We start from the raw sequence: 13,802 nt of genomic DNA on the forward strand, positions 1-13,802 counted from the left end.
ATAATGGAATGAGATGAGAAAAGGTTTGAGTACCGTTTCTGCTGTTCCTCGGAAGAAAACAGTGTGGAAGAGGATAATGAGGGTGGAATTGGTGTTGTGGATGCGCTGGTGGTTCCGGAACGATCAACTCTTGAAGCCGAAGCGGAGGTGGATGAACCCTTACGTTTCTTTGATGATTCTGCCATATGATGGAGTTTTTGCAGATTGCAATCGGTGAAATCAAACGAAAAATGAAAAAGAGGAAGATTGCAAGTTACAAGAGTCGATTTGATGAAGAAATGAGTAAGATAGGAAGGTTTGAAGGTTTGGGAATGGAGGGACGTCGCAAGGAGGAAGAGGCTGCGCAGGGGTTTCTAAAAAACGTGGTATTTATAGACCAGGACGCATTGTAATCGATTACAGGTGGAGGCAGCCTACTGGTAATCGATTACATGAATACTGTAATCGATTACAGGCCATTTGTTCTAGTGTAATCGATTACAGTATTCATGTAATCGATTACCAGAACAAAATAATAGCCTTTTCCTAAAAGAAAACTTATTTCTAAGTCTAAAAACTTATACTATCTTAAGAGTTAATTATATCAACAAGAAAGGTAAAATAAATTGAACAGAAACAAGCGTCATACTTAATCAAAACACAATCAATCAATCATAAACTTTACCTATCCAAATCACTAAGGTCTAAAAGGCCTAATTCTCTTCTTATTGAAAAGAATATATCCTTTGGGAGAGGTTTTGTAAAGATATCAGCAAGCTGATTCTTTGTATCAACAAACTCTAACAAACAATCTCCCTTTAGAACATGGTCTCTTAGAAAATGGTGCCTAATTTCTATATGTTTCGTCCTAGAATGTTGTACAAGATTTTTGGATAGATTTATGGCACTAGTATTATCACACCTAATAGGTATGCGATCAAGAAGGATACCATAGTCAGATAATTGTTGCTTCATCCATAAAATTTGTGCATAACAACTGCCGGTAGAGATATATTCTGCTTCAGCAGTGGATAAAGTAACACTGTTTTGTTTCTTACTATGCCATGAGACAAGAGCAGATCCAATGAATTGAAAAGTTTCACTTGTGCTTTTTCTATCAGTTTTAGATCCGGCAAAGTCAGAATCAGAATATCCTATTAAGTTACATGTTGAGTTCTTAGGATACCATAATCCTAAATTGATTGTACCTAATAGATATCTCATGATTCTCTTTACTGCACTCAAATGTGATTGTTTGGGGTTGGATTGAAACCTAGCACACAAGCATACACTAAACATAATATCAGGTCTACTAGCAGATAAATAGAGAAGAGATCCGATCATACCTCGATATTGTTTCATGTCTATAGACTGACCAGATTCATCTTTATCTAAGTAACAGCTAGTGCTCATCGGTGTAGCCATGTGTTTTGCACTTTCCATCCCAAATCTTTTGATCAATTCCTTGCAGTACTTGGCTTGATTGATGAATATACCTCCTTGAGTTTGCTTGATTTGTAATCTCAGGAAGTACTTTAGTTCTCCCATCATTGACATTTCAAATTCACTTTGCATATCAAGGGAAAACTCCTTGCACAATGAATCATTAGTGGATCCAAAAATTATATCATCAACATATATTTAAACCAACAAAATATCATTATGCTTTGTCTTTATGAACAATGTGGTATCCACTTTTCCTCTAGAAAATTCTTTTTCTAGAAGAAAATTGCTTAAACGTTCATACCACGCCCTAGGGGCTTGTTTCAAACCATAAAGAGCCTTTTGCAATTTATAAACATGATTTGGTTTATCCGGGATTTCAAAACCTGGGGGTTGTTCAACATATACTTCTTCTTGAATTAAGCCATTTATAAAAGCACTTTTAACATCCATTTGATAGAACTTAAAATCCATTATGGATGCATATGCTAAGAGCATTCTAATGGCTTCTAATCTTGCAACTGGAGCATATGTTTCTTCATAGTCTATTCCCTCTTCTTGATTATACCCTTTTGCTACTAACCTAGCCTTATTTCTAATAATTATGCCATGTTCATCTAATTTATTTCTAAAAACCCATTTTGTTCCTATGACAGGATAATTTTCAGGTTTTTCTACTAGTTTCCACACATTGTTTCTTTCAAATTGATTCAGTTCTTCTTGCATGGCAATGATCCAGTTATCATCTACTATGGCTTCTTTTATATTTTTAGGTTCAATCATAGATACAAAAGTCATATTATTGCATAAATCTTTAAGAGAATGTCTAGTTGTTACCCCTTTTGAGATATCACTAATAATGTTGTCAAGGGGATGATCTCTTGAAGCTTTCCATTCTTTTGGAAGTTCATCATTGGATTTGACTTCTTCTGGAGGATCTTCATTGTTTCCTTTATCATTTCCTTTAGAATCTTGTCCATGAATATGCATTTGCTCTAAAGAATCTGCAATATCATCTAGCATATTCTTTCTTGACAAGATAGCATTAGATTCATCAAAGGTAACATGAATGGATTCCTCAATATTCATAGTTCTTTTATTATATATCCTATATGCTTTGCTTTGTAATGAATATCCAAGAAAGATATCTTCATCAGATTTTGCATCAAATTTTCCTAGATTATCTTTACCATTATTGAGCACAAAGCATTTGCAACCAAAAACATGTAGATGTGAAATGTTGGGTTTTCTACCATTATATAACTCATATGGGGTTTTCTTTAAAATGGGTTCTATTAAGGCCCTATTCATGATGTAACATGCAGTATTGATCGCTTAAGCCCAAAAATATTTTGGAAGAAAAGTATCATTTAATAAAGTTCTAGCAATTTCTTCCAATGACCTATTTTTTCTCTCAACAACTCCATTTTGTTGAGGGGTTCTAGGTGCAGAAAAATTGTGTTCAATACCATGTTCTTCATAGAATGATTCAAAATCTTTGTTTTCAAACTCACCCCCATGATCACTTCTAATGGATGCAATCTTAAGATTTTTCTTGTTTTGTATAACTTTAGCAAGTTTTCTAAATGCTTGGAATGCATCACTTTTATGTGTAATAAATAATGTCCAAGTATATCTAGAGAAATCATCAACTATAACAAGGGCATAGTAATTTCCTCCAAAACTCATGGTTCTAGACGGACCAAATAAATCCATATGCAATAATTGTAAGGGTTGAGTGGTTGAAACAATATTTTTAGGTTTGAATGAGACTCTAGTTTGTTTGCCCTTTTGACATGCATCACATAGTTTATCTTTTTCAAATTTCAATTTAGGCAAACCAACTACTAAATCTTTTGAAATTAATTTATTTAAGTGATCCATGTTTATGTGAGCAATTCTTTTATGCCATAACCATGGATCATCATCTTTGCTAAGAAAACAATGATTGTTTTCTAGTTTAAGGCTTAAGTCTATCATGTAAACATTATTGACTCTATGTCCTACAAGCTTTATATTAATGTCATGCTTATGTTCTATAAAACATTTCTGAGAATCAAATGATACTAGATAGCCTTTGTCACATAATTGACTAACGCTAAGCAGGCTGTGCTTAAGGCCTTCAACAAGTAGAACATTTTCAATGGAGTTTGAAGAATTTGTACCTATATTACCAACTCCAAGGATTCTACCTTTGTTGTTGTCACCATATGTTACATGCCCGCTTTTCTTTGGAGAGATATGTGTAAACTTTGATGCATCTCCAGTCATATGTTTTGAGCATCGGCTATCTATGTACCACTTCTTCCTCAAAGACTCCTACATAATCAAGTTTTTGACTTAGGTACCCAAACTTTATTGGGTCCTTGTATGTTAGTATAAACTGAGGATCCTTTTGGGACCCATATCATTTTAATGTTGCTGTAATTTTTTTTAAAGTAGCAAGTAGATATGCCATGTCATTTTCTTCCACAGCAAAAACAAGTGATAGAACTAGAATTATATTTTTGTGTGGAAGTAGAGAAGTTTTTATGAAACTTTTGTTCTTTTTCAGATTTATACCCTAGTCCAGCCTTATTGGAAACATATCTTTGTTTACCTAATATGACATCTAAATTATTTTTACTATAAGAAAATTTTGCAAGTGAGTTTTTCAACTCTTTAATTTCTTTTTCATATTTTTCACAACAACTACAAGAATCTGATATTTTCTTGTCAGAAATAGTAGAGATATGAACTTTTTCATTTGTTTTAGAAATTGAGACTTCATTTCTAAGATGATCTAATTCTTTGTTTAATTTTGAAATTTCATTTTCTAAATTTGAAATTGTTTTCTTAGAAGATGAAACTAACTTTGCAAGTTTAATTGACTCTTTATGCAGATAAGCAAATGCATCTTGCAATTCATCAAAAGAAATAGATAAGTTATTTGAAGATGTTACCTCTTCATCACTTTCATAACTTTTAGCCATAAGGCAGAGATTTATCTCTTCATTTTCTGAATCTTCAGAAGATTCCATATCGTTTTCATCCCATGTGATGTATGCTTTCTTCAATTTCTTTTCACTAAGATTTTTCTTTTCAGACTTCTCCATCTTTTTCTTAAAGATGGGACAATCAACCCTCAGATGTCCAGGTTGATTGCACTCAAAGCATTTTAGAGTAGAGGATGAAGTTTCTGTCCTTCTCTTAGATTTAAAATTGGGTCGCCTTTGATTTCCTCTTACTTTAAGAAACTTGTTGAATCTTTTTACAAAAAGGCTTAGATCATCATCATCATCTAGATCATTTTCCTTATCACTTTCTTCTTGGATTGAAGATGATGCTTTAAGAGCAATTCCTTTTTTTTTCTTGTCATTTTCTTCATGTTGGCGTAATCTCAATAATTCCATCTCGTGTTCCTGTAACTTTCCAAATAAAGTGGCAAGAGACATGTTAGATAAATCTCTTGATTCAGTAATGGCCGTTACTTTAGGTTGCCATTCTCTACTTAAACATCTTAACACTTTGTTTATGAGATCCTCATTTTGAAATTCTTTGCCTAAGGCTGCCAGATGATTTACTATATGTGTAAATCTCTTTTGCATGTCTTGAATGCTTTCATTTGCATTCATTCTAAACAGTTCATACTCATGGGTTAGTGTGTTTATCCTAAATCTTTTAACATCTGTAGTTCCTTCATGTGTTAATTGTAGAGTGTCCCACATTTCCTTAGCACTCTTACAATTTGAAACCCTGAAATATTCATCCATTCCCAGGGCAGATGTTATTATGTTTTTGGCTTTTAGATTGTATTGTACTCGTCTTCTATCCTCTTCAGACCATCTATCTCTAGGTTTTTCTATTGTTATGCTTTCACTTGATGTGCTACCATCTATTGTAATTCTTTCTACTGTGGTGGGTATATATGGCCCTATTTCTATGGCTTCCCAAATACTTAAGTCTATTGCCTCAATAAAAATTTGCATTCGGGTTTTCCAGTAGTGGTAACCCTCTCCATTAAAAATTGGAGGTCTATTGATAGAATTTCCTTCTGGAAATAAGGAGTTTGCTGAGGCCATTTTTCTTGAAGCTTCTAAACTTTATACAAGAATGAAGCTCTGATACCACTTGTTAGACAAATGGCCTCAGATATCTTAAGAAGGGGGGGATTGAATTAAGATATTACAAACTATTTCCCCAATTAAAATTCTATCAAGTTATAATTCCCTTAATAATGAACTTCTTAAATATTGATTCAAATAGAACAATTTGAATATGAATATAAAACAATAATAAATAAAGGAGTTTAAAGGAAGAGAAAGTGCAAACTCAGATTTATACTGGTTCGGCCACACCCTTGTGCCTACGTCCAGTCCTCAAGCAACCCGCTTGAGAGTTCCACTATCTTGTAAATTCCTTTTACAAGTTCTAAACACACAAGGACAATCCTTCCTTTGTGTTTAGAATTCTTTTACCACAAGAGACCCTCGGCCTCTTAATCCCTTTTCAGAATAAAGAAGAAGAGAAGAAGAAATCTCTCTTGAAAGAGATAGATTGAACAATTTGAGCACTCAAATAATTCCTTATTGAATCACAAGTGTTTTGGCCAAGGAATTTGTAAGAGGATAAAATAATTTTTTTTAAGAGGATAAGACCTTTTTGTTCTGAAAACTCTTTGCAAATTCGTGTCTCAAGTCACACATATACAGGCCTTTGATGGCCATTCAAGAATCAAATAAAAAGATGTGACTGTTGAGAATATTTTCTGAAAAACTCCTCTGGTAATCGATTACAGTATGTGTGTAATCGATTACAAGCTTTAAAATTTGAATTAAAACGTTCAATAACTACTGGTAATCGATTACCATATATGTGTAATCGATTACACAATGAAAATTTTGAATTCAAATTTTAATAGCTGTTGTAAATCATTTTTTGCCACTGGTAATCGATTACCGGAGAGTAAATCTCTTGAAAAAGACTTTTTAACTTAAATTTCTTGGCCAAACCTTTTGCTACTTCAGTTAGGAATTCCCTTCCTATTTAATATACCTTTCCTAAGAATCTAGAGACTGTCTTGATCATCCATCTTGAATATCTTTAATTTCTTTGTCTTGAATAAAGCTTTGAGAAGCATGTGATCCTTTGGCATCATCAAAACATTCAGCTTGATCCGTTGTCTACATCATGAGGTTATTTCTTTTCCCTATAAAGCATTTGTGATTTTGTCGTAATGAATTACATGTACACTAATTGTTATTATGATTAACCTTGTAGGATTCACAAAAGCGTTTGCCCAACTCGGTTGGATAGGCTAAAAGGGGCATTACAGTGACTACAGTTGATCCCCTAGGAGAATTGGTGAAGAACTTATTTCACGTTTACCAAAAGCCAGTCGAGTTGTCGTGGGACAGGGCGAAATTTGGGATACCAAATTCAAAAAATGGGTTTTTCATCACACATGCAGATGTTACTGAAATCATTTTAAGTGACAAATGTTTAAACATATCTATACTACAGTTGTGGATGATGTAAGTAAATTAGATCTCCTTATCTAAGTCATAATTAATTGTACTTACAACATTTGGTTAACAATATTCTTTATCGTGTTTCAAAAAGGTTTATGAATGATTGGAGTACAAGCATAGGCTTTGCCCCAGTTTATGGTTTCTTGGAGCCACAGTCTATATACAACCCAAAGGACAAACATCAAGAATGTGAACAATACATAGAAATGTGGGTCAAGGAATCACATCAAGAAATGTACTTAGGACCTTACTTGAATCAGTAAGTAAATTCATGTCACTGTTGTGAAAAAGTTTGCATTATAAATTTGTTAATTTGATTTTGTTCACTTCAGGGCACATTGGCAACTTCTTGTTTTGTGTCCACGAGAGAATCTTATAGTTTAGTTTTGTTCTTTATGGAAAAACCCTGATGTTCACATCAAGGCTGCAATTAACAGGTAATTGGCAAGCTTAAAAAAATTTATGGTTTACCAGTTGTTATGTAGCAACAAAGTCTTCTATATGTTATATACGTTTTTTTTTATTTTTGAAATTAGTGCAATGAGTGTGGATACTATGTCATGCATTGGATGTGGTGCATAGTCAGCGGCGGTTTGAAGAATGAATGGAATAAGGTAAGCATACTATAAGAATAAGTAATCAGTTTGTTGGTATGAAATCCTAACTTAATGGTTGATGTACAAAACTAATTTAATATTTAACATTTTGTAGTGGTTTTTAGATGGAACAACATTAGACAATGACACCATGACGACACTACGGACGAAATGGGCAACCTATTATTTCCAACTTCAAAACATGGAAGTTAGACAAATTTAGATGACATAGGAACATTGTTGTTTGAAACTTAATGTTTTCATTGTTTATGCTTCATGAATAATTATGGTCATGACATTTAATTCAACATTATTGTATAAGTCTTTCTTAAAATTTTATGTACCTTAGTCATTGTGCAATGTTTTCGGGTTACGATTTGTACTTATCCCCATAGGATAAGTGTTTTTGTTGTGGCACACTGATTGAGTGCAGGTTAGCATTATCCGCATTATGGTACTCCATTTGCCAGATTGTGTAATTAAGAAGAACAAAAATAAGGTACATATACTGCCATGACTTCAGGCAAATTTATCTTGGGACTATATATACCCTCTTGTCAAACTAGGCTGCCACCACACTCATTTCTTTTTCTCTATCTTTTGTTCTGCTCAGGTCGATCTACCTACCTTGGTTCTTCTCTGTTTTGTTATTTGAGTGCAGCACAAAATGACCATCCTCATTGAGCAACCTGCCCTTGGATTTGATGGCTTGGTGTTTTGATAGGAAAGAAAAACCCCCAGTGTCAGTTTTGGATTTGATGATGAGCCAAAGAATGTTGGCATATTAGAGGCAAGCTCCAATTTATTCTCTTGTGCTTAAGTAACTGATCTTTTACATAATATCATGGGGACATAGATATGCATGTTGATTCTTGTAGATCATGGGTCTTTGGAGAAGCAGTAACAACAACTTCAAAACAATGGTATGTCGCTTATTCAATTAGCACGCAAACCCACGAAGACGCTCAAGGAGAAATACAGGTTCTTCCATTGGATCTATTGTTTCTGCATATATCTTATGTTAGGTAATTTTATATGGTATTTTCAATAGTGTCCCTCTTCCCTGCAGATATTAGTAAGTTTGTTAAGCTAGGGTAGTTTATGAGGATATGGAAGGCAGGTGAATATTTTAGGTTGCTTAATGTTAGTGGTATGATCCTGAACATTTTGGCTTGTTTGTGTTTCAACATGCCCAGTATGTTACCTTCCTGTGGATGAAGCCATTGCACTTATGCCAAAGTTTTTGTCACCTTCTCCAATACTTAAGAACTTAGAATTTATCTATAAGGAAAATCTTAGCAGGGATAATGAATTTGGTGGTTTGGAATTTGGTGGATATCCTACTTTGAGGCAGAGAAATGAATCTTTTGATATACGAGAGTCAATGAGTGTGCACTATGGGTATGTTTCGTGTTTTGTTTGATGTTTCCCTTCTGTATATCTGTGAGTACTGAATAAGGGTGTTTGTGGTTATAATTTGTTTGTTTCAGTAATAAAGGGTATTTCTCCTATCCTTTTACTCACATCATTCACATTTGTAAAAGGAAGTAAACTTGGCCGCAACATAGGATTTGACATGGATGAAGATGACCTCGTTGAAATGGAGCAGTGCCATGGCGTAGTTGCTGCATCAGCCATATTTGGTTTGTATTATATGGTTTTTGCTTTCATTTAGATGTTTAATCTAGCATGTTGCTAATGAATTATATTTGTTGTTCAGGAAATTTTGACGGGATAAATGACCTAACAAATATAAGTGATTATTCAAAGGAGAAGTATGCTTTCTTATGTTTGTAGATGAAGAAATAGAGTCTAATTTGAGAAGTTCTACTAGGCTGGGGACCAAAAAGAAGATTGGTTTATGGAGAATTATTGTTGCTCATAATCTTCCTTATACAAATCCAAGACACAAAAGGAAGGTCAGAATTATATGCCAACTAGCACCATCAAGAAATTAACATATTTGTTGTTAGTCATATACTCATTTGTTTACGATTTGATTTAGATAATTACTCTTTTCTTTATGATCTGATTATTGCTTTTCTTTTCATTCAAATATAATTTTTCCTTTTGGTTTGAATTGAAAATAACAAAAATATCTCAGTCAGACACTATTTTATTTTCTTGTTGATAAAATAGTACTTTTATGTACTTGTAACTTAAGCTATCTTTTCTGCATATTCCAAAGCTTCTATTGCATAGAATGGTTCCAAATGCCCACTAGTCTATATGGCTTGATGGAAAGCTTGAGCTTCTTGTTGATCCATATCAAATCCTTGAAAGGTATATTTCAGTATTGCTCTTTAATACAATATATTGATTCATTTTACATGTGAAACTTGTGTAGATGACATTTCAGTCCTACATCTGTACATCGTCTGATACGAGATTCATCTTTCTAATTCTTGTCGTCATAGATACAGTATATTGCATGTGTAGAATTGATTCAATGATTTTATTTCCACCTTAATGGCACTGCTTACAACTACAGATGCACTATGAGTTGTGAATCTTGATATATGCTAGTAGTATGTTTATTGAACTTACCAAGAATGGTTATTTGTGTCATAACATGCCATTATTATATTTTGGAAGTTTGACTATGTGATTTCCTTCCCACACAACATGGCATTTTACTCTTTCTAGACCATCAAAGGCATCTATATTTGTCTTTAATTGACATGTGGTGAATGTAAGCATAGTTTTAATGAAGAAAACTTATAACTGGTCTTACAATAGAAAGTTTATTGCATTTAATATGGTTGCTAAAATTCAAGATGTGGAACTGCCTCTATTTCCTATTTCAGTGGATTAAATACCAGTAGGTAGTCTTTAAAGAGCATAGCAATGAAAAGTGAGGATAACTTAAATCTGAAATTTAAAAAACCTTATTTTGGTCATGGTTCAAATTTATCCTCCATAAAGGAACAGTAGCTCTATTCATCTCCTAATAAATCATGTTTGAGTCATTTACTGTCTTCCTTAACTTCCAGATCCTAAGATACCATTTAGATTGCCATATCTAGAAATTCCCATCTAGACTAACAAAGTTATGCTCACACAGAGTGCAAGCCTAAGACATGCTGTGTAAATCAAAACATTGTTGTGTATAAAATTAGATCAGAGATCTTCATCTTAGCTTGCTCTTATTATGAATTAAGATAATAAATTGTCTCCATGCAACATAGGCATTTCTTCAAAATCCAAAATTGCTATTTCATTAGCATTAGTACTCATCAGGAGCTAGCATAAATGGAGTTCAGTTATCACCTTGTAGAGCTAACCACTACGACATTTTTTTATAGGATTATAGCTTCATTGTTTTTGGTTTGAAGTACTAGAATCTTGGCAATTGCCTACTTTAGTGTATGAAACTATTATTTGGATACTAAAATTTAATGATTAGCAGCTTCTTCTGTCCACTGCTCTATATGTTGGTTTTAGCATTTCCTCTTTAGATCTTTCTGTTCCTCTTGCTCTATGTCAAGTCTTGTTTTCCATCTTGGTTGGGTGGCTATTGACCATTTATAATGTATCTTGCATGAAAATCAAGGTTGAGTTTTTATTGGATTTTCATATATGCCTTTTGGGGTATATTATCCCTGAATATTATTTATTAAGCCACAAATAATCATACCTATGGTAACTTTGTACTAGGTTTATGTTAAATTTTCTTGATAGAATACATGTGTTGGCACATTAATTGTTGTCATCCTTATTTAGGTTTTTGTGGAGGAAGAATGCAAGTTTTGCAATATCTAAACATTATAGACGCTTTGATGTATTTGTTGAGGCCAAAGCAAATAAACCTGCTAGAAAGTATGAGAATGCCTCTATTGACTTTCAGATTGACTTTTACAAGAATGAAGGACTGACTCCATATACAGAGGCCAAACTTCCTATTATAAGTGGTAAGCTAAACTTTGTGTTTCCTTGTTGGATGAGATGCAACTGGTTTTGGTTCATTTTTATTTCTCAACCTTTATGGCTAATTTGCAGATGTTCCTGAAGGATGTGTAATAGTACGAGACCATGTTCCCATTAGCGATCTTTTTACATGTCTTTGATTCAATGAAGTTGGATGATTCACTTTTAGGGACCAGATTAGTTTCTCAATTGTCAATGACAAACTTTTGTCCAGGGTGGATTTTCATTTTCTCATGTTCTTGGATTATGAAAGAAGCAACTTTGTAGTTCAGGTAAATGTTTTATTTCGTTTGTGTAAAATGATCTCAGACCAGAGGGTTCTTGTTTAATTTTTGGCTTCTTGTAATACAATATTATTGATCTATAACACACACACGCACACACATATATAATTTTTGGTTTCTTGTTTAATTTTTATGCTACTATAAAATATGTGATTGATTGGAAAATTATGAAACTAGAAAATATAATTAATTGATAGCATAAAATTTAATTAATTCCATATTGTCATATGTTTATTGTAGGGACAAGGTATTTCAACAACTGTTTGAACACTGTAAATGTACAAAAAAAAAATAGATCCAATTAGCAAAAAAAACAAAAAAAAACACATTTTACGCCGGTTCTGTCGAGACCGTCGTAGAATGTAATGCATTCTAAGATGGTCACGTGTTAGTGACCGTCTTAGAATGCATTGCATTCTACGTCGATCCTTGACAATGCAATGCATTCTAATATGGTCTACACATGTGACCGTCGTAAAATTCACAGCATTTTACATTGGTCATCTTGACGGTCATGTGTAGACTATCTTAGAATGCATTGCATTCTACGCCGGTCACGTGTCAAAGACCAACATAGAATGCATACTATTCTAAGACGGTTCTTCCGAGACACTGACGTAGAATTATACACATTCTAAGATGGTCTACGCGACCGTCGTAGAATAGGCGAGACCTTTTGACGACGTCAGTTACGACGACGGTCCTGAACCAATTTAGTAAGCCTTAAATAACCGATGTAGAATCCAACTTCTCTAGTAGTAGGAAAATAAATTAGTTATTTAAGGTGTAGTGCTTAAATAGTAGAATCATTATTCTTTTTTTAATTTGAGTAAATTATTTTTTAAATCATATTAATTTTTTTATTTTAATAAAGTTTAAAAAATATTAACTCATGAAATTGTTTTTTAAAAAGTGCACCCTTACTTAAATGGATCAACTAATTTTGAGGAAATTTTTTCATCATAGTACATGTTTTGTGACTATGAGTTTAACCCTACCTTTACGTTTAACTACATGACCACATGAGGGAACTTGAAAATTATTATATGTTATTTTATTATCATCATGCACTACATCAAAAAAGAGAATTAACGGGATTTTTATTTTTTCAACATTTTATTGTCAACTAGTTAAACATAATTTCAAATTATTAGATTTTTAAAAGAATTTTAAAATTATTAGATATTCAATACTAATTGTGACTTCATACAATCGGTAACAATAAATCAATCATTCTTGACAATGTGACACAATTATTACAACGACAAATTTATAAAAATATGATTGGATTTTTGTTACTAGCTAAAACACCTTTATTTCATTTAGTAAACAATAATTTTATATGTGCTTTATATAAAAGAATAAAAAATTAATTTAATTTGATGTATTTAGTTACATTGATTTCATTAATTGTAAGAGTTCAAGTGCATATCTTAACCCTTGAATTGAAAAATAAAAATTCTGAGTGATTCTAAAAGAAATGATTTTTTAATCATGTTAATGATTAAGATGATACAAAGAAAAAAAAAACATAATATTATAAAAAATCTCATATGGATATTATTATTTAAGACACAAAAATAACGTCCCAATGGAGGGAATGTCTCTTCTTTATATTTCTCTTATTGTGATGTAGAGGGAGTAGGCTCTTTCTTCTACTTCTTTTATATGATGCAATGTCCATGTGAAAACTTGACCATATGTTTGGATGGGGGATTTAAAAATTCCTAAGAAATTCAAATACACATAATTTTGATTGTCTTGATTTAAATTCCTTTCATTTTGTAAATATTTTGTTTGGATGAGGTAATTCAATTTCTTGTATTTTAATTTCCTTGTTTGGATGAGGTAATTCAATTTCAATGAAATTCAAATTTTCATTTTTAAATATTTATTTTGCTTTTGCTTTTTCATGTCTAGTGAAAGGCATTGATTCTTCTGATATGCTCTTTTTATTTTTATTTTTCTTTTAAAAAGTGTTTCTAATATACTGTGGATTTGGGTAAATGGATAATTTAATGAATATCTCAAACATAATTTTTATCCCGAAAAGTCTGACATCT

At 32.6% G+C, this 13,802-nt stretch overlaps 1 pseudogene; it reads left to right on the plus strand.

The window, feature by feature from the left end:
• Window positions 1-230: 230 nt before the first annotated feature.
• LOC114389855 lies at window positions 231-12,006 on the plus strand (annotated as a pseudogene).
• The last annotated feature ends 1,796 nt before the right edge of the window (window positions 12,007-13,802 follow it).

This window comes from Glycine soja, chromosome 16 (assembly GCF_004193775.1).
Source record: "Glycine soja cultivar W05 chromosome 16, ASM419377v2, whole genome shotgun sequence".
NCBI lineage: Eukaryota > Viridiplantae > Streptophyta > Magnoliopsida > Fabales > Fabaceae > Glycine > Glycine soja.